General features: G+C 39.3%; 1 protein-coding gene and 1 long non-coding RNA gene across 12 annotated transcripts in view; one reads left to right on the forward strand and one right to left on the reverse strand.

Moving 5' to 3' along the window:
* RBM47 (RNA binding motif protein 47) overlaps nucleotides 1-18,180 on the forward strand; it is a 208,987-nt gene that overhangs the window by 175,031 nt on the left and 15,776 nt on the right. For 8 of the 11 annotated variants that reach the window (XM_060188194.1, XM_060188190.1, XM_060188191.1 and 5 more), the window contains one exon: nucleotides 464-588. The gene's annotated coding sequence lies outside the window, so the exon portion shown is untranslated. Of the gene's footprint in view, nucleotides 1-463; nucleotides 589-2,239; nucleotides 2,391-17,130; nucleotides 17,150-18,180 lie in introns of those variants that run through there. The other 3 variants (XM_060188195.1, XM_060188192.1, XM_060188196.1) reach the window with 3 other exon arrangements.
* The window catches only part of LOC132537564 (uncharacterized), a 521,799-nt gene that overhangs the window by 106,082 nt on the left and 397,537 nt on the right, over nucleotides 1-18,180 (reverse strand). The window lies entirely within an intron of this gene.

Raw genomic sequence — 18,180 nt, forward strand, 5'->3', positions numbered from 1 at the left:
TTGGATGGACCTTGAAAAAATCATGTTGAGTGAAATAAGTCAGAAACTGAAGGATGAATATGGGATGATCTCACTCTCAGGCAGAAGTTGAAAAACAAGATCAGAAAAGAAAACAGAAGTAGAACCTGAAATGGAAGTGGCATATCGCACCAAAGTAAAAGACTCTGGGGTGGGTGGGTGGGGAGAATACAGGTCCAAGAAGGACTCAGAGGACCTAGTGGGGGTTGTATTGTTATATGGGAAACTGGGGAATGTTATGCATGTACAAACTATTGTACTTAACTATTGAATGTAAAACATTAATTAATTAATTTTAATTCCCCAATTAAAAAAAAGAAAAAAAAATACTCATGCCAGCTGTATGTTAAAGAAACATGGTTCCAGATTTGTAACACACATAAATTGAAACATAAACATAAGTTGAAACAGAAAACATTTGTAGCATTTTTTTTTCATTCCTTAGGGTTTGCCTCAAATTGCACTCCAAAATCTGAATTGAGAAATCAAGCAAGCAACCTGAACTTACTTCCCTGTACTTCGTGACCTACATCCTACAAGGGACAAGACAAATCAAATTGGTGGTTTTGGGTGAGTATACCCCTAGTTTCTTTTTCTTCCGCACTTAAAGAAAAACATGACTTTTCGTTCTTATCAGGTAAAATATCTGCTGCTGCTTCAACAGTGTGCTCCTGGTGTGTGTTTATGTGACATTAGTGGTATACATATGTCATTTTGAACCCACAATATGAATCTTATTTTTTTTGTTTGTTTGTTTTATTTACATCTTGTTGCCCAAGAAGAATAGCTGTTACTGCTGTATGCATGTTAGGAGCTAAAAGGAGAGAAACAACTGTATATTATTTGCAAGTCTTCCCCTTAATCCTGCATTCTCCACCCCTCCACCCCCCAAAAGAGAGAGCAAGGGCCTTTTGATTGGAGTTGCCTTTGGAAAGTGCTGGATACAAGAAAAGATCCTTTGTTTAAGCTAGATAGTTTATTGATGAATTTATATATATCTTGATATTGTCAGACTGTCCTCTAGAAATGTATTTAGCAAATTAGATTTACCTTCCCATCAGTGCCTATCTATTATATATAATAATTTTCATTTCACTATAGACATGGAAGGACTGAGTTCCATCAATTTAAGAAAATGTAAAATCATAAATATTTCTATAAGTGCTACAGAAATAAACATTTCTTTCCCCTTTGCCCACCTCAGCTCTAGCCCAGATCAGGTCTCTAAAGCAGAAAACAGTATCATCTACTCAATATTGTGCATCAACCTCAATCTCATATCTGTTTGGTGGGGGGTGGGCACCTATTTGACGTCTGAATTCATCCACTTGGTGTTTATAATCATCACTTGTTGATTTCTGCACTGTGTGCTTTAGGAGGACGAAAGATAATATTTTGTCTGAGATTTTTTTTTTTTCAGTTAACAGCCCAGACAAGCAACACACTCAAAAATACCTAACCTGGAATAGGCCACTTAAGTTCCCAAATTTTGTTTCTCCTTTGAAAAGGTTCAATAGTCCATATCTGAGAGTTTTTGTGGTCTGTGTAGTATAAAATACCTGAGTATATGTGGGGGTATATAGCATAATGGTTATGCAAAGAGACTGTCATATCTGAGGCTCCAAAGTTCAATCCCCATCCCACACCACTATAAGGCAGAACTAAGCAATACTATAGTTAAAAGGAAAAAAGAAAAGGAAAAAAATGAGTAAGATGCAAGGTGCATATGCAGGTATCTAAAGTTCCCTGTGACCAACATCATGCATTATATAACTTCTGTTTTCTGGATGTTAAAGCAGATTGTTTAATTAGGAGAGAACAGTTATCCTGCACTAAATGCTAGAAAGAAAGGGATGGCGGGTGGGAGAGAGGGGTGGGATGGCGTGGGGAGAAGCAGCTGAGGCCACTGGAGATCAAAAGCTTCAGTTCCTGTAGCTAGGAGATAAATGAGGCAGGCCTGGGAGCAGGCAGCATTTTGATTATAAGTTTGCTTGATGAAATCTTCAACCAAATGTCAGCTGAGGCAGAGCACATTTTAGGCTAAGAAGGGGGGAAAAAAGTGTGTGTTCTGTGTACACACATACCAATATTTAGCAGCAGAGCAAGTGGGTTGGCTGTGAACCATGAGCTGCCACAAGTAAAAAAAACCACCTCTTTTCTATGACAACAAATGTCTCTCTTCCTGTTGTCCCCGTGATGTGGGCAAACCCTGTTTCCGTAGAGTCATCCCAGTTCTCCTTTTATCATGGATGGAACCCGAGGGTGCCTACACTGTCAAATGTGAATGGAGCCTGTCACTTGTGGAATCTCGGGAGAGAAGAGGCCAGCAGGCTTGTGAGCCACCTCGCTAGTGTTGCCAGGTCTGTCTGCAGGTCTGCGTGAGTCTGGCCTCTGTGTAGGGCTGGGAGATAGCGGCACCATAATGGCACAAGTCAGAGTTGCAGGAGTCCCCACATGTATCAGATGCTCAGTGTCAGCACAGGGCCTTCGCAGTAAGTTGGATGGCCATGAATTCCAAATAAATTAGTGTTCATCCTAACACTGGTGTTTGGCTATAGGAGAAACATTGACACCTCCCCCCCTCCCATCTGCCCCCCTCTTGGTTTTTCTTGAGAACTTGTTTGAGAGAGAAAATGTGTCTGCTGCTGAAGGTTCTCATTTTTCTCTTTGCCATAAAAGGCAACTGATGGGGGAGGGAGAATAACTAAGCCAGCTTAATTTTCTGGTGTCAGGGAGGGTTTTAAAAACTTAACTTTTCTTTTTTTTTTTTTTTTTCCTGTAAAGTCTTTTTCTTTATACTTATTTTTTTTAATAGGACAGAGAATTTGATAGTGGGTGGGGAGCTATAGAGGGAGAAAAAAAGACACCTGCAGCACTGCTTCATTACTAATGAAGATCCCCCCCCCCCACACACACACACACACACACACTCACACATACAGACAGCCTAGGTGGAGACACAGGGGCTTGAACCTGGACCCTTGCATGTGTTAACATATGCGCTCTACCAGGTATGTCATTGCCTGGTTTCCAAAACATACTTTTTTAAAAAGTGGTTTGTAAGACTAATATGCTGTATTTCCCTTAAATCTTTAAAGTCATTTCACACTTTTATTAACTCAGAATATCTAGTATTTCCCTGTAAGACTGGCGCATTTTTACTATGTTAGTTTTCCAGTTGAAAATCCACTCCAAATTCACACAGCAGAGTACAGAGTATATAAGACATGAATGGCAACTATACTCTTAACAATGATCCCAGCAGCTCAATATGCCTTGAAAAATCTTCGGTTTCCTGCCACTTGAGCTCTGCATTCTACATGCACCAGGTTCAGTACAACTCTGGGTATATATCTTCAGTTCATTTTTCTTTCTTAACATTAGGTCCATCATTTATGAGGTTGTTTTTTTTAATATTTTATTTTAATGAGAGAAAGATCAGAGCACTGCTCAGCTTTGGCTTATGGGTGGTGCTGGAGATTGAACCTGGGACCTCAGAGCCTCAGGCATGTAATTTTTTTGCATAACCATTATGCTGTCTCTCCAACCCATGAATTTTTTAAATATAGTTCTGCTTTCTATAAAACGTAAAGTCTGGGGAATGTTATGCATGTACAAACTATTGTATTTACTGTTGAATGTAAAACATTAATTCCCCAATAAAGAAATAAATTAAAAAAAAACATAAAGTCTATGTAACTTCTAAGTAAATTGCCAACAAACTTTATCTACGTACTGAATTCTAGAGACTAGGGAAACTGATTCTTCCTCTCCCGCCCCCCCCCCCCCATTTCAACAAATATCTTTCACCAGATTAGAGCAACTTTTTTTTTCTAAATGTATGAAATCAATACCTTAAAAATGTGCAAATTTCTCATTTAAATAACATGTAGGTAAAAAGTCTCTGCCCACCCCTAATTTTAAATCATATATATTTCTTATTTAAGTGATGAAAACCCATTAGAGTTGGTATTTGGAGGACTGTGTATGTTTGCACATGTGGACGTGTATTTAAACAGAGATTAAAGCAAACAGCTTATCAGACAGTAGCATCAGCCTATTGTTGTACGATACTCTTAAGGTACTGATTAACCAGTGTCATAATATCCTAAGCCCAGAGATGTTAAATGAGAATGTGAGATGAGAGAGAAATAAGGGCAAAGGCGGAAAGCTGACAGGCAATGTGTAGTGAGTAGTTTCCTTGCTAAAACCAGAGGTGCTGTCTCCCCACTGTGCAACAAGTAGTTGTTTTCTCCCCCCCCACCCCATCACACTCCCATAGAAAGTGCAGTGTTGGGGGAGGGGGCTGTGCAGTGTTGTGCTGAGTTAAGCACATATTGGACAGATTCAAGTCTCTGGCTCTCTACTTGCGGGGGAGGGGGGAAGGTTTGCTTCACAAGTGGTGAAGCAGGTCTACAGTGTCTATCTCACTCCCTTCCTCTCTATCTTCCCCCTCCTCTCTCAATTTCTCTCTGTCCTATCAAAAAAAAATTTTTTTTAATGGCCGCCAGGAGCAGTGGTTCATAATGCAGACACCGAGCCCCAGCAATTACCTTGGAGGCAAAAAAAAAAAAAAGCATTTGGCAACTGCCTTTGGTCAGGCACTGTCTTTATGCTTATTTCCCTGTGGCATAGACTGTCACTTCCTTGAGACAGTACAATAGAAGTTAAGCATTTAGATTAAGGCAAAAATGCCATGGGTATTCTACAGCTTCTTTACTAAGACTCTAAAGAGGTTAACACTAGGACTTAATTCTTGTTTGGCACCTTTTTCCTCCTTGCTATTGCTGATGTCTGAGCTGTACATTAGAAATGCCAAGTCCTGTGCCAGAGCTAGCCTATCCATCCTTTAATAGACACTTTCTGCAAACACACCACTGGGCAATACTTGGTATGACTGTTTATGCAAATTGCTAGATGCAGAGAAGCCACGAAAGTTAAATATAATTGGGTATCGCATATGCATGAGACTCATGTTCCATACACACAAAAAAGTCGTGTGTGTATGTGTGTGTGTGTGTTGTAAAATGTTCAGAACAATTTGCTTATAGTTGTATATAACAACTATAAGCAATTATAATTATATATAATATAAAGTTATTTTCTATCATGTATCTTATAAATGATTCTGTTCAGTCACTGGTTCATTCATTCATTCATTCATTCACTCCATTAATGAAATACTCATGGTTAGGCACTGGAGATATGAAAATAAGGGTATCTCATTGAAAAGCTAAGCCTAAAGTGAATAAGATAAGCCATATTGTCTTAATTTTCCCAACACATTTATTTATTATTTGAAAGAAACAGAGAGAAACTGAAAGGGAAATAGAGGAGAGAAAGAGAGAGAGAGAGCTTCCCTGAAGCACTGCTTCACTGCTCATGAATCTTCCCCTGTGCAGGTGGGGATGGGGGGGGTTTGAACCCTAGGTCCTTGCACATTGTAACATGTGCACTCAAGCAGATGTGCCTCTGCTAGCTCTTTTCCCAATACCTTTCAAACAATTTATTAGAATGCAGATAGCCTGAAAGCTCTACAATCACTTGATGATAAGTGAATTTTACTCACAGATTTTTAAATTTCTTTATTAGGGAATTAATGTTTTCCATTCGACAGTAAAAACAATAGTTTTTACATGCATAACATTTCCCAGTTTTCCACATAACAATACAACTCCCACTAGGTCCTCTGTCATCCTTTTCCAGGACCACTCACACATTTCCTATAGAGTCCTTTGAAAAGAGAATGATACTGATAAAACATGCAGCAATATTTCTAAATGCCCACACAGAATGACCCAGGTTTCTTCTCACACTCAGGCTTCTTCCATTCTTTTCCAACTTTTTATAGTAAAGAGCTGTGATTAGAGTCTAGCTAGCTACTCTTTACTAGAGGGATCTGTCAGTTGAGTTGCTGGTTTTATTTGTAACTATGTGCAACAGAACAAACTTCAAATAGCCCTAGAGCAACAGAAACTGGAAACAAAGCAAATAACGAGTAACACTGAAGCACTCCACAAGTAAAAGAAAATATACTTTGGATTAGTTTTTAAGTTGCATTTTAATAGATCTTGCTTTTGTCTCCCACTAGAAAGTTCATTTCCTTTTAGTTTTTTTTTTTCTTCACAAAGAGCCCATTATGATCTTGTTGTCATGAAATATTATTGTGGTATTTGAAAATATCTTAACTTTAGTAATACCCTCATTCAACTTAAACATTTATAAATAAAAGGGAAAAAAACCCAAGGCATATTCAATGTTGAGAATATTCCTGGCCAAATGCTATTTCACTGTTACTACAGCCTTTGAAATATAAGGACATCAGATCCTATTAAACAGGATCTGTCTCTCCCCCCCCACCCCCCTACAGTAGATACATAGTTTCAGAGTTAAAACTGAAATGACTAATGTTAGCCAAATAGAATCAGAAGGTCACACCTAAAACTGAAGCAAATGTTTGACTATGTCACTATTTCAGAGCCATTGTTTAAAATAAACAGGTATGTCATTTTTCTTACAAAGAGGCAATATTCTTATGCTGCTGATTTGACATACCATCAGAAGGTAATAAATGATCATACACCACAAGAGCATGTTCATGCATTAATGTTACAGTAATAGCAGCCCACTTTTTTTCTTTTATTTTTAAAATTATCTTTATTTATTGACTAGAGACAGCCAGAAATTGAGAGGGAGATAGAGGAGAAAGACATCTGCAACCCTGCTTCACCATTTGTGAAGCTTTCCCCCCCATAGGTGGGGACTGGGGCTCGAAACTGGGTCCTTGTGCACTGTAACATGTGCGCTCACCCAGCTACGCTACCACCACCACCCCCAGCCCACACTTTGTATAGTATGTGTGTTGCGACATACAATGTAATAGCAGATTGCATTGTTACTATATATCCACTACTTGCAAAAGTGCTAATAAAGTTTGGAATTTGGGGCCAGAAAGATTTGCCATGCACATGATGCAGTTTCAAGCCCAGCCCCCACTGCACTAAGCTAAGCTTTAGTGTTTTGGTGTTTTACTCTGTGTGTATCACTGTCTCTTTCTATTTGGAAGGAAAAAAAAAGTTGGCCCACAGCAGCAAAGTCCCAGTGAAAACAATAACAATAAGACTGAAATTGGAAGGAGAGAGCAGTATTTTATTTTCCATTTTATTTATTCTTTTTAATTTCATTTTTTTAAATTTCTTTATTGGGGAATTAATGTTTTACATTCAATAGTAAGTACAATAGCTTGTACATGCATAACATTCCCCAGTTTCCCATATAACAACACAACCCCCACTAGGTCCTCTGTCATCCTTCTTGGATCTGTATTCTCCCCGCCCACCCACCCCAGAATCTTTTACGTTGGTGCAGTATGCCAATTCCAGTTCAGGTTCTGCTTGTGTTTTCTGACTTTTTTCAATTAACATGATTTTTTCAAGGTCCATCCAAGATCGGCTGACAACGGTGAAGTCACCATTTTTTACAGCTGAGTAGTATTCCACTGTGTATATATACCACAATTTGCTCAGCCACTCATCTGTTGTTGGACACCTGGGTTGCTTCCAGGTTTTGGCTATTACAAATTGTGCTGCCAAGAACTTATGTGTACACAGAAATTTTTGGATGGGTATATTAGGTTCCTTAGGATATATCCCCAGGAGAGGAATTGCAGGATCATAGGGTAGGTCCATTTCTAGCCTTCTGAGAGTTCTCCAGACTGTTCTCCACAGACGTTGGACATTCCCACCAGCAGTGCAGGAGGTTTCCTTTGACCCCACAACTTCTCCAGCATTTGCTGCTGTTACTTTTTCTGATGTATGATATTCGCACAGGAGTGAAGTGGTATCTCATTGTTGTCTTGATTTGCATTTCTCTGACAGTCAGAGACTTGGAACATTTTTTCATGTGTTTCTTGGCCTTTTGGATCTCTTGTGGTGAATATTCTGTCCATGTCCTCCCCCCATTTTTGGATGGGATTATTATTCTTATTGTTGAGATTTGCAAGCTCTTTATATATTCTGGTTTTTAGCCTCTTGTCTTATATATGGCATGTAAAGATCTTCTCCCATTCTGTGAGGGGTCTCTTAGTTTGGGTTGTAGTTTCTTTTGCTGTGAAGAAGCTTTTTAATTTGATGCAGTCCCATAGGTTTATGCTTGCCTTAGTCTTCTTTGTAACTGGATTCATTTCATTGAAGATGTCTTTAAAATTTATGCAGAAAAGAGTTCTGCCAATATTTTCCTCTAAGTATCTGGTAGTTTCTGGTCTAACATCCAAGTCCTTGATCTACTTGGAATTTACTTTTGTATTTGGTGAAATACAGTGGTTCAGTTTCATTCTTCTGCATGTTTCAACCCATTTTTTCCAACACCATTTGTTGAAGAGATTCTGCTCTCCCCATTTAATAGTCTGGGCACCTTTGTCAAAGATTAGATGTCCATAGGTGTGGCGGCTTACTTCTGGGCTCCCAATTCTATTCCACTGGTCAGTGTGTCTATTCATGTTCCAGTACCAAGCAATTTTGATGACAACGGCCCTATAATACAATTGGAGATCTGGGAGTGTGATGCCTCCAGTTCTGTTCTTTCTTCTCAAGATTGTTTTGGCAGTTCTAGGTCTTTTCTGGTTCCAGATAAACATTTGTAGCATTTGTTCGATTCTCCTAAAAAATGTGCTTGGGATCTTGATGGAGAAAGCATTCAATTTGTATATGGCTCTGGGTAGTATATTCATTTTGATGATGTTAATTCTTCCAACCCATGAACATGGAATATCTTTCCACTTCTTTGTGTCTTTTTCAATTTCCTTGAGTAGTGACTCATAATTGTCAGTAGAGAAGTCTTTTACTCCCCCTGGAATATCTGAAATATCTGATAAGATGGTTCATGAGTTAAGCTTATTTATTGGATAGAGACAGCCAGAAGTGAAGAGGGAAGGTGTGATCGAAGGAGAGAAGGGAGTCGGGCAGTAGTAAGCACAAGGACCGGCATAAGGATCCTGGTTCGAGCCCCTGGCTCCCCACCTGCAGGAGAGTCATTTGACAAGTGGTGATGTAGGTCTACAGGTGTCTTTCTCTCCCCCTCTCTCTCTTCCCCTCCTCTCTCCATTTCTCTCTTTCCTATCTAACAACAACAACATCAATAACTACAACAATAACAAAACGGGCAACAAAAGGGAAACTAAATATAAAAAACTTTTCAAAAAGATGCTCTATGAAATGCATTTTGACTTTAATGTATTCATTCTATTATTGTATACATACTACATTTTCAAATAATGTGATATGTGATCATGAAATTGATTCAGAGTGTAGGAGGGGGGCACAGTTTCACTCCTGCCAAATTTTACTGTTTGTAAATATAATCAAACTAGGCATGTGCATATTTTCATTCTGGTCATTTTAGCTGGGTTGTTCCTTGAGCTCTATTTTGACCTGTGACCCATTGTTGTTTGTATGTCATACTAAGTTGCTGTTATAGCTTTAGCACTTAATACAGTGTTTGTTGAAGGAGCTTAAGGTTGACTAATGTTTGGGGACTGCTCTGTCTTTTTTTTTTGCTTATGGTGCTGCCTTTGTAATCTCTCCTCTCCCTCCTCTTTTCACCATTGGGAGACTAGGAATCCTAAGGACTGTGCCATTGTATCGCCAGCCACCCAGCACATCCTGGCATGCAGCAGGCGTTGAGTATTTTCAGTGAATGAGAAAATGAATTCAATCGCAAATGTGTGATAATATATTCTATCAGATTTTGACTCAAGGGATATGGATGTTGCCAGTGAATTGATTATGTCCCTGGATCCCATTTTTTTAAAATAGATTTAGTATGAGAAAGAGATCAGAACACCAAGCAGGGATCAAACCCAGATGTCACACACTTAACTTCTGTGCTTTACCTGCTGAGTCACCTCTTAGTCCAAAGGACCATTTGCTTTGAAAGATTAGGTCAGTAGGTTTCCAACTAAATTAAACGAGTAGTTTGATATCAAAGAGATGCTACCTTGGACATTTGTAAATGCTGCATGTTTCTCCATCTTAACACAGGCAGATCAAGCTCCCAGACCCCACCTGCAGCAGGAAAGCTTCACAAGTAGTGAATCTGTGTTGTAGGTATCTCTCTTCCTGTCTCCCCCTTCCCTCTCCCTCTCTGTCCCTCTCCCTCTCTGTCTCTCTCTGTGGTGTGTGTGTGTGTGTGTCTATCAAATGATAATAAACATTAAAAATGAAAGAACGAAAGAGAGAAAGAAAGAAAGAAAGAAAGAAAGGAAGGAAGAAAGAAAAGAAACCCAGCCCAGAGTTTGAGGAAGGGGTGGTAGAGAATACTGCTATCTAGTTGGCACTTACCAGTTGCAAACATATAATCCATGTATAATGTGAAAACAGACAATCAGTAATTTTTTAAGCAGGAGACATTTTTAGTTGCCATAATTTGAAGGGCTTGGGAGAGGGGTTTCAAGCATTGATCTAGTAGGTATAAAGTAGTGACGTTGTGAAACATTCTTCAATGCACAGAGCAGCTCCCCTCAACACAAATATCATTCCCAAAGTGCCGACAGGGAACAAGCTTGAGAAACACTGGATTAACCAGTACCCATTTTCCCTTTCCAGTACACATACTAGGATTCTGTGGCATTAGCTAATGTGTGTGAAAGACTTTTATAAATTGCAAAACAGATGATATAATTCCAAACTACTATTATATCTGCCTTTGTGACCTTTCCTTCTCCCTGCTAGCAATCAATCACGCCACTGTTCCACTCTTGCCACATCCCTCAAAGGTCTAGGGCAAAGGAGCCCAGATAAGGTGTGGAGCAAGAAGTCCCTCCCTCTGCTTATCCTCAGTCTAGGAAATGTTAGTTCAGGAGGCAGGTGTGTGCTGAATTTGCAAGTTTCTTTCTCCCCCTAACCCCACCATTACCCCATCAGCCTGTTGAGGAAAAAAAAAATGTGTAACGTATATTTAAAGGGAAAAAGATAACAGATTCTTTTAAATTTATTTTTAATTAGCTATTTATATTTAAAGGGAACAAGATAAAAGATTCTTTTAATTATCTATTTATTTGATAGAGACAGCCAGAAATCAAGATGAAGGGGGTGTAGAGAAGGAGAGAGACATCTGCAGCACTGCTTCATCACTCACGAAGCTTTCCTCCAGCAGGTGGAGACTGGGGGCTTGAACCCCCAGCTCCTTGCACATTGTAACCCATGTGCTCAACCAGGTGCACCATCCCCCAGGATAATAGATTCTTTGTTTGATTATTTTAGAGACTTTTTTATTCCAAAACATATAAAAAGTCATTTGGTTGGTGGTTTATTTTAGAATAGAATTTTGATTCTAAAAAGTATAAACATAGTCATTAAGATAACAGATTCTTTTTTTTTTTTTTTAACATTTTATTTATTTATTTTAATGAGACACAGAGAGAGGAAGAGAGGCCAGAGCACTGCTCAGCTCTGGCTGGTGGTAGTGCTGGGGATTGAACCTAGGACCTTGGAGCCTCAGGCATGAAAGTCTCTTTGCATAACCATTATGCCCTTAAACATCATGACTTTTTTTTTTTTAAGAATGTATTTATTTATTAATGAGAAAGATAGGAGGAGAGAGAAAGAACCAGACATCACTCTGGTACATGTACTTCCGGGGATTGAACTTGGGACCTCATGCTTGAGAATCCAATGCTTTATCCACTGCGCCACCTCCCGGACCAGATTATTTTTTTATTTTTTTATTTTTTATTTTTATTAGGGGAATTAATGTCTTATAGTCACAGTAAATACAAGTTTGCACATACATAATATTTCCCAGTTTTCCACATAACAATACAACCCCCACTAGGTCCTCTTAAGATAACAGATTCTTAATGAGCATTGATGTGCTGCCAAGCATGCATAGCAAACTTCTACCCTCCTCTCTTCTCTCCCCTCCCCTTTCGTATGGGTTGCTTTACCCTTTTTCTGATATATAAGGTTCCCTGGGAACCCAAAGCAAAATGCCTCATTTTCAGGGCTGTGTTGATTGAAATGTCTGGGAAAAGGGAGCCTCGTGGCTTTCTATCTGTTTATCAAACACAATCATCCACTGAGTGATGTGCTTTGCCACAGCAAAATCTACATAAGCATCGGCACCATTTAAGACCCACCAGGTATGAACTCTTCTCAGATTAGCTAAATGGGGGGAGAAGCTATGGACCAGGAGGTTATTATTCCTCTCCCTGCCTCTGTGTTCTTTCAGGATTTTACCTCATTGAATGAGAGCATGGGAAGATTTTTTTTGTGTCCCAAGAGCTTTCAAATAGTAGAAGGTTGCTGGCTGAGGGAGGAAAAAAGAGCCATGCTTCAGTCTCCAGCTTACTATCTCGGCCCCAAGGTAGATTTAAAGTATCGTGCTGCCATTTTGAGTGAAATTCCATTTATACTTTCCAGATTCTATGACAACTGAAATGTCCTTCCTGGTGGCAGGAGTGTTCTCTCAGTTGTTTGCTCTAGTGGGTGGTGATATCTTGGCATGGTGCAGTAAGAAAACCACTCGGGCTGAAGTCAAATCATGATTTTTTTTTTTTCAGAATCAGTTCTTGCATTTTTTCCCCCTCCCTGGCTTGTGGAATTAAATGTTATTTAATCCTGATACCAACCCTCTAAAATGAGTGCTGGCACCATCTCAGAGATGTTGGAATGGAGCTACTAAGGTGGTTTGCCTCAGATGACAGGACTTGTAAGTGGCATAAGAAGAGACTTTGCTCTTCGGGTGGGGGAGGTAGCATACTGATTATGCAAACAGATTATCATGCCTGAGTCTCTGAGGTTCCATGTTCAGTCCCCTGCACCATCATAGACCAGAGCTGAATGGTGCCCTGGTGAAAAAAAAGGGGGGGGCTGCTGAGTGTGCACTTGGTTGAGTGTACATGTTGCAATGCACAAGGACCTGGGTCCCCACCTGCAGAAGGAAAACTTTGAAAGTGATGAAACAGTGCTGCAGGTATCTCTCTATCTCTTTCCCTCTCTATCTCCCCTTCTCTTTCAACTTCTGACTATCTCTGTCCAATAAATAAAGATTAAAAAATAAAATGAGACTTTACTATTAATCCACATGACATGTATTTTTATTTTATCTGTATAACATATATTCCAGGTCATGCCTATCAGGTGACTATTAGTAAAGCCCAAATCTGATGTTCCTGGTATATGTAAGGGACATCAAAATAAAAATCTAACCTCACACAGAGTTTGCAAATACATCCTAAACCTTCCACTGAATTAAATCCTGGCTAGTACTGGTAGGTTCTCCTCCCCAGTGAATAGATCCTCAAATTGCACTGTGTTCATTGGTCAGTAAATAAACTCACAACTGTTCCAAGTTGCATGTTAATCTCAAATACACACACTCTCTCTGTCTCTCTCTCCTAAAGCTATAAACCAAAGTTATCTGATAGTTTGGATAATTCTAGAGTTAACTTGTGTGTCTGTTTTAATTCTAGGTAAAGGTAGGTTGACAAACAATGGGGAAGTTCCTAGTACAGTGGAGTCCCTTGCCCTCTAAAGCATTCCAGTGCAGAAGACCTAATGAAAGATACCCTGATCCAGTACCAAGAAAGAAGTTCAAATCCTTAATTCCTGCTCAAAAATCTGAGTTAATCCAAAAACTTCATATACCCCCCTGACAAGCTCAAACTTGACCTAAAACAAAGACAACAAAAATCCTGGCTAATAGCTCAAAACAACCATGGCTTGATTTGAAAGTATACTTGTCTAGTTTAAATGCCAAACTATGAATAAATTACTTTTTGCAAATCTATTGCCATATTTGCTTAATGCCAGCAGCCTTGTGTGAAGACAAATGTGTTTCTAGTGTGGGAGGCTGCTATGTGCTGTGAGGGTCCTGCCTCAGGGGATTTGGCCTCTGAACGGATGGTTGGACCTTTTATATCCTAGGCAGCAAGTCTCTTCAGGTTCTTTCTGGAAGCACCTCTGCAAACTGCTGTAGCCAAGGGTTAGCTGAGAAATAGGCTTGCACCTGGCTGCCTGGGCCACCTCACCAGTGGAGAATCACACAGCCAGACGTAATCTGCTATGCATGCAATCTGGGAGACTGATACACCAGTCTGTACCAGAAGACACAGGCTCAGTGTCTCATACCAGCTGGTTTGAAGTTGGCTGGGCCGATCTTTTGTTTGTTTTCCTATAAACACAAAATTGGACATAGGGGCAAGGTTTTTGCCTCCAATTCATATATCTGTTGTTGTTGTTGTTTAATTTTCTTATGCAAACATTCCTTGAAAACTATGCTAGATTTTGCACTAGGGATACTCTTCACCACACCCCTATGAAGCACTTAGGGGACTGCTGGGGAAGTGGCTCAACTGGGAGAGCACTGGACATGCGTGCTTAAGGTTCCCAGTTTGATCCTCAGTACCTCAGGTACAAGAATGGTGTTCTAGCTTCTATCTTTTTCTCTCTCATATGAATCTCTCCCCTCCCCTCTCCCAAATATAAAATAAGTCTAAAAAAGCTAGAACTGCCAGCCACACAGAAAGACTCATTTAAGGCAGCTGGGACACTAATCTCTCTGTGCCTCCGTTTCCTTAACTAAGAGGTGGTGGCCCTCATGTCATACAAACATTGTAAGGAAAGGGATGGGTTCTGACACAGAGTTTAGCACACTGCCTGCACATAGGAAGCATTCAGTCACTGTTAGCTTTCATTGTCACCATGTTAAACATTCAAAATACTGAGGGTTAAAGAGGCTCACAACTATTAAGTGGGGGAGCCGAGACTTGTACCTACATCTCTGATGCCAGAGACTGCATTTCTTACAAAGATCAGCTTATCCAATCCAGGGAGCAAAGAGATAGCTCACCAGGTACGGTGCCTGCCCGTGTGCGTGGCTTCGCTTGAGCCCCTGTACCATATGGAAATGTTACAGGTACTGGACAAAAACTATGGTGCTATAGTGCTGTGGTGTCTTTCTATCTCTGTCTCCATCTCTGTCTCCCTACCTAAATGAAAAAGTGGCCCAGAAGCAGTGACATTGTGCATATGTGAGGCCCCAGTGCTGGAGTAGGTATGTGGGGATTCATTAAAAAACTGTCTTGTGTTGAAAGAATAAAATTGGGTAATTCTGTCATTTATCCATACTTTTATTTACGGACAAGAGTGAATTTAAGAAGCTGGAATACTTGCTTTTTATTATGTTCACACCTCTTCCCCCAAGGAGAATCCTGTCATTCAAAAGACAATAGTGAAAAGATGGTGGTTAGTGAAATAAACCATTTGGATAGTGAGCTACTTTGAACTTGAGTTGTGCCATGTGCACAACTCAAGTTCAAACCCAGTCCCTACAGCATTGAAGGAAGCTTCAGTGCTAGGGTCCCTCCTTCTTCCCCTTCCTTATTCCCCCCCCCTTCTGTCTATCAGAGAGAGAGAGAGAGGAGAGAAACAGTTTGGTCAGCAAAATAGCTCACCTGATTTGGGATGTGTGCAACCCAGATCCAAACCTCTGACCTCCATCATACTAGAGGAATCTTCAGTGCTGTGGTGTCTTTCCCTTTCTATCTCTGTCTCTTTCCATTTGAAATGTCAGCATGAAGCAGTGACATCTCAAGGACAACAACACCAGAAAAAGGTAATATTTCTCACAAGCCTACCATCCTTATTTAAAAAAAAAATTTTTTTTTAATTATTAATGTGTGAAAGAGAAAGAGAATCAGAGAATCATTCTGGCACATTCATTGCTGGGAATCGAAGTTGGGACCTCATGCTTAAAAGTAACATAAACCTGTGTGTTTACATCTCAGGAAATATTAGGGAATTAATTAACACATATAAGTGTTAGGAATTAAGCCAAAAGATTTCGGATAACCCTTCTTCCAAGTTTCATAAATCAAACCACATAGTTAAATGGAAAACACTGGACTGTCAAAAAAGTCATGACGTATTTTTCTGTTTTTTCTATACAAAAATGTGTCATGACTTTTCCAACAATCCAATAACTTAGAATTGAGAGGGGTGTGAGTGTACAACCCAAGATGAAATCTTTAAATTATGTTGGGATTTTTTAAAATTATGATTAATAGTGGGTTACAAGATTAAATCTGCTTTTGAAATTAAGTCCTTGAGGGTCCGGGTGGTGGCGCACCTGGTAGAGCACACATGTTACAATGTGCAAGGATCTGAGTCAAGCCCCCAGCCCCAACCCTTAGGGAGAAAGCTTTATGAGTGGTGAAGCAAGGCTGCAGGTCTCTCCCACTCTGTCAACCCCTTCCTTCTTGATTTCTGGCTGTCTCTATCCAATACATAGAGATAATAAAAAATAATAAAACAAAGTAAATAAAATATTTTTAAAAAAAGAAATCAAGTCCTTGCTCATTATAAGAAACAAGGAATGGATGGTCACACTTTGTGATGCTCTGTGCATATGTCTTAAAGCAGAGGATATTTTCTTTATCTGGCTAGACAGTTAAATATTTCACTGTGGTGCAAAAGCAACCACAAATAATATAGTTTGAACATTTATTTATTTTAATCTATTGAGAGAGAGAGGGAGAAACACCAGAGCATTAATGTGGAAACTCAGAACTTCATGCTTGAGACTCCAAATGCTTTATTCACTGTGCCACCTCCCAGGTCACAAATAATGTATGTTTAAGGAGATATAACTGACTGTGTTTCTATATAACATTATTTACAAAAGTAAATGGCAAACTATATTTGGCCGTGACTAAAGTTAGACCCGATCTCTGCACCATGTCTAATTGTAATAAACTCCATGTTCTGCTGTATCTCTGAGGGTAATATCATATTAGTGGTTTAGTCACATTGAAAAACCATACTGTTTTTCAATGTGACTAAACCACTTTACACTCTAACCAAAACAGAATGCTTTTCTCCATATCTATACCAATACTTTAAAAAAAAAAAATACCAGCCAAGCCAATGCTTACAAAGTGGCATTTCATCGTGGTTCTCATTTGTTTCTATGACAATATTTGTAGTTAGTATTAAAGATAATTCAGATGAAAAGAGATTAGTCTTTATACGACTGTCATCAATGCCTGCTTTAATGAGACTTACATCTGCACATTTATTTCTCTACTAGCTCCCGAAGTATGTGAGATGGCTTCCAGGAACATGTAAATAATATGGTAAATGAGAAAACGGCTAAATTCATGGTACTGGGAATATAGAAAACTGAAGTTTAAAAAAGAAAAATGAAACTACAGCCAAATTAAATGAACATGAAATATGTTGTAATGTCCAGTACGATTACTAAACTTAAAGTGAAAAATTAAGTCCTGAACTCCTGTGTGGCCAAAGAAAAATGGAATGAGGGTTAGCAGTGTGTCTCATTTTTTCCAGGTGGTGAAAGCTCAAGGAAAAAGGCTGTGTGTGTGTGTGTGTGTGTGTGTGTGTGTGTGTGTGTGAATGTTACATACACAGGCAGAGTTTGGGTTGAAAGCAAATGAAATTTCTAATGAAATTAACAGGGTTTGGAATTGGAATGACTCCTATAACATCTATTAAGAAACTTTTTGTGTGTATAAAATGGTAGTTTCAAAGTACAATTAGGAAAAAGTCCACACCACTTATCTCAGGAAGGTGATAAGGCTATTTCTTTGGACTTTAGTCAATGTGGCACAATACATAAGGTCTTGAATTGCCTCCAACATGAAATGCCTCATATACTTCCTTTTCTTCCCAGGTCACAGATTATAGTTACCTATGTGCCTACACACATTGCAGCTTAAGCCTGCATTGTTATCTCACTTGGAAGAGAGGAAAGATCTTCTTATTCAAACCTGGTATTTGAAATGTGACTGAGAAACTATAAAAATAAATTATAATTTTCAAATTTATACTAGAACAAATAGCTTCATAAATGGATATGTTGTAAAAAAAAAATTGGCTTTCAAGCTCTTGAAGAACAAAGAAAATTAACAAATCAGAACAGAATCTGTGGCCCAGGAGATAGCTCATCCTCCCAGGTAGACTGTGCACCTTACCACATGTAAGGCTCTGAGTTCAAACCCTGGCACCACCTGGAAGCACCAATAATTGGCAGAAGCTCCACAGATGGTGGAAGTAGTGCTGAGGCATCTCTCTCTGAAATAAAAAGAATGAAAAGGTTGACCCAGCTTAGAGGAATCACACATTCAGAAGTTTAGATGAAAAATAA

This window comes from Erinaceus europaeus, chromosome 3 (genome assembly GCF_950295315.1).
Source record: "Erinaceus europaeus chromosome 3, mEriEur2.1, whole genome shotgun sequence".
In the NCBI taxonomy this organism is placed as follows: Eukaryota; Metazoa; Chordata; class Mammalia; order Eulipotyphla; family Erinaceidae; genus Erinaceus; species Erinaceus europaeus.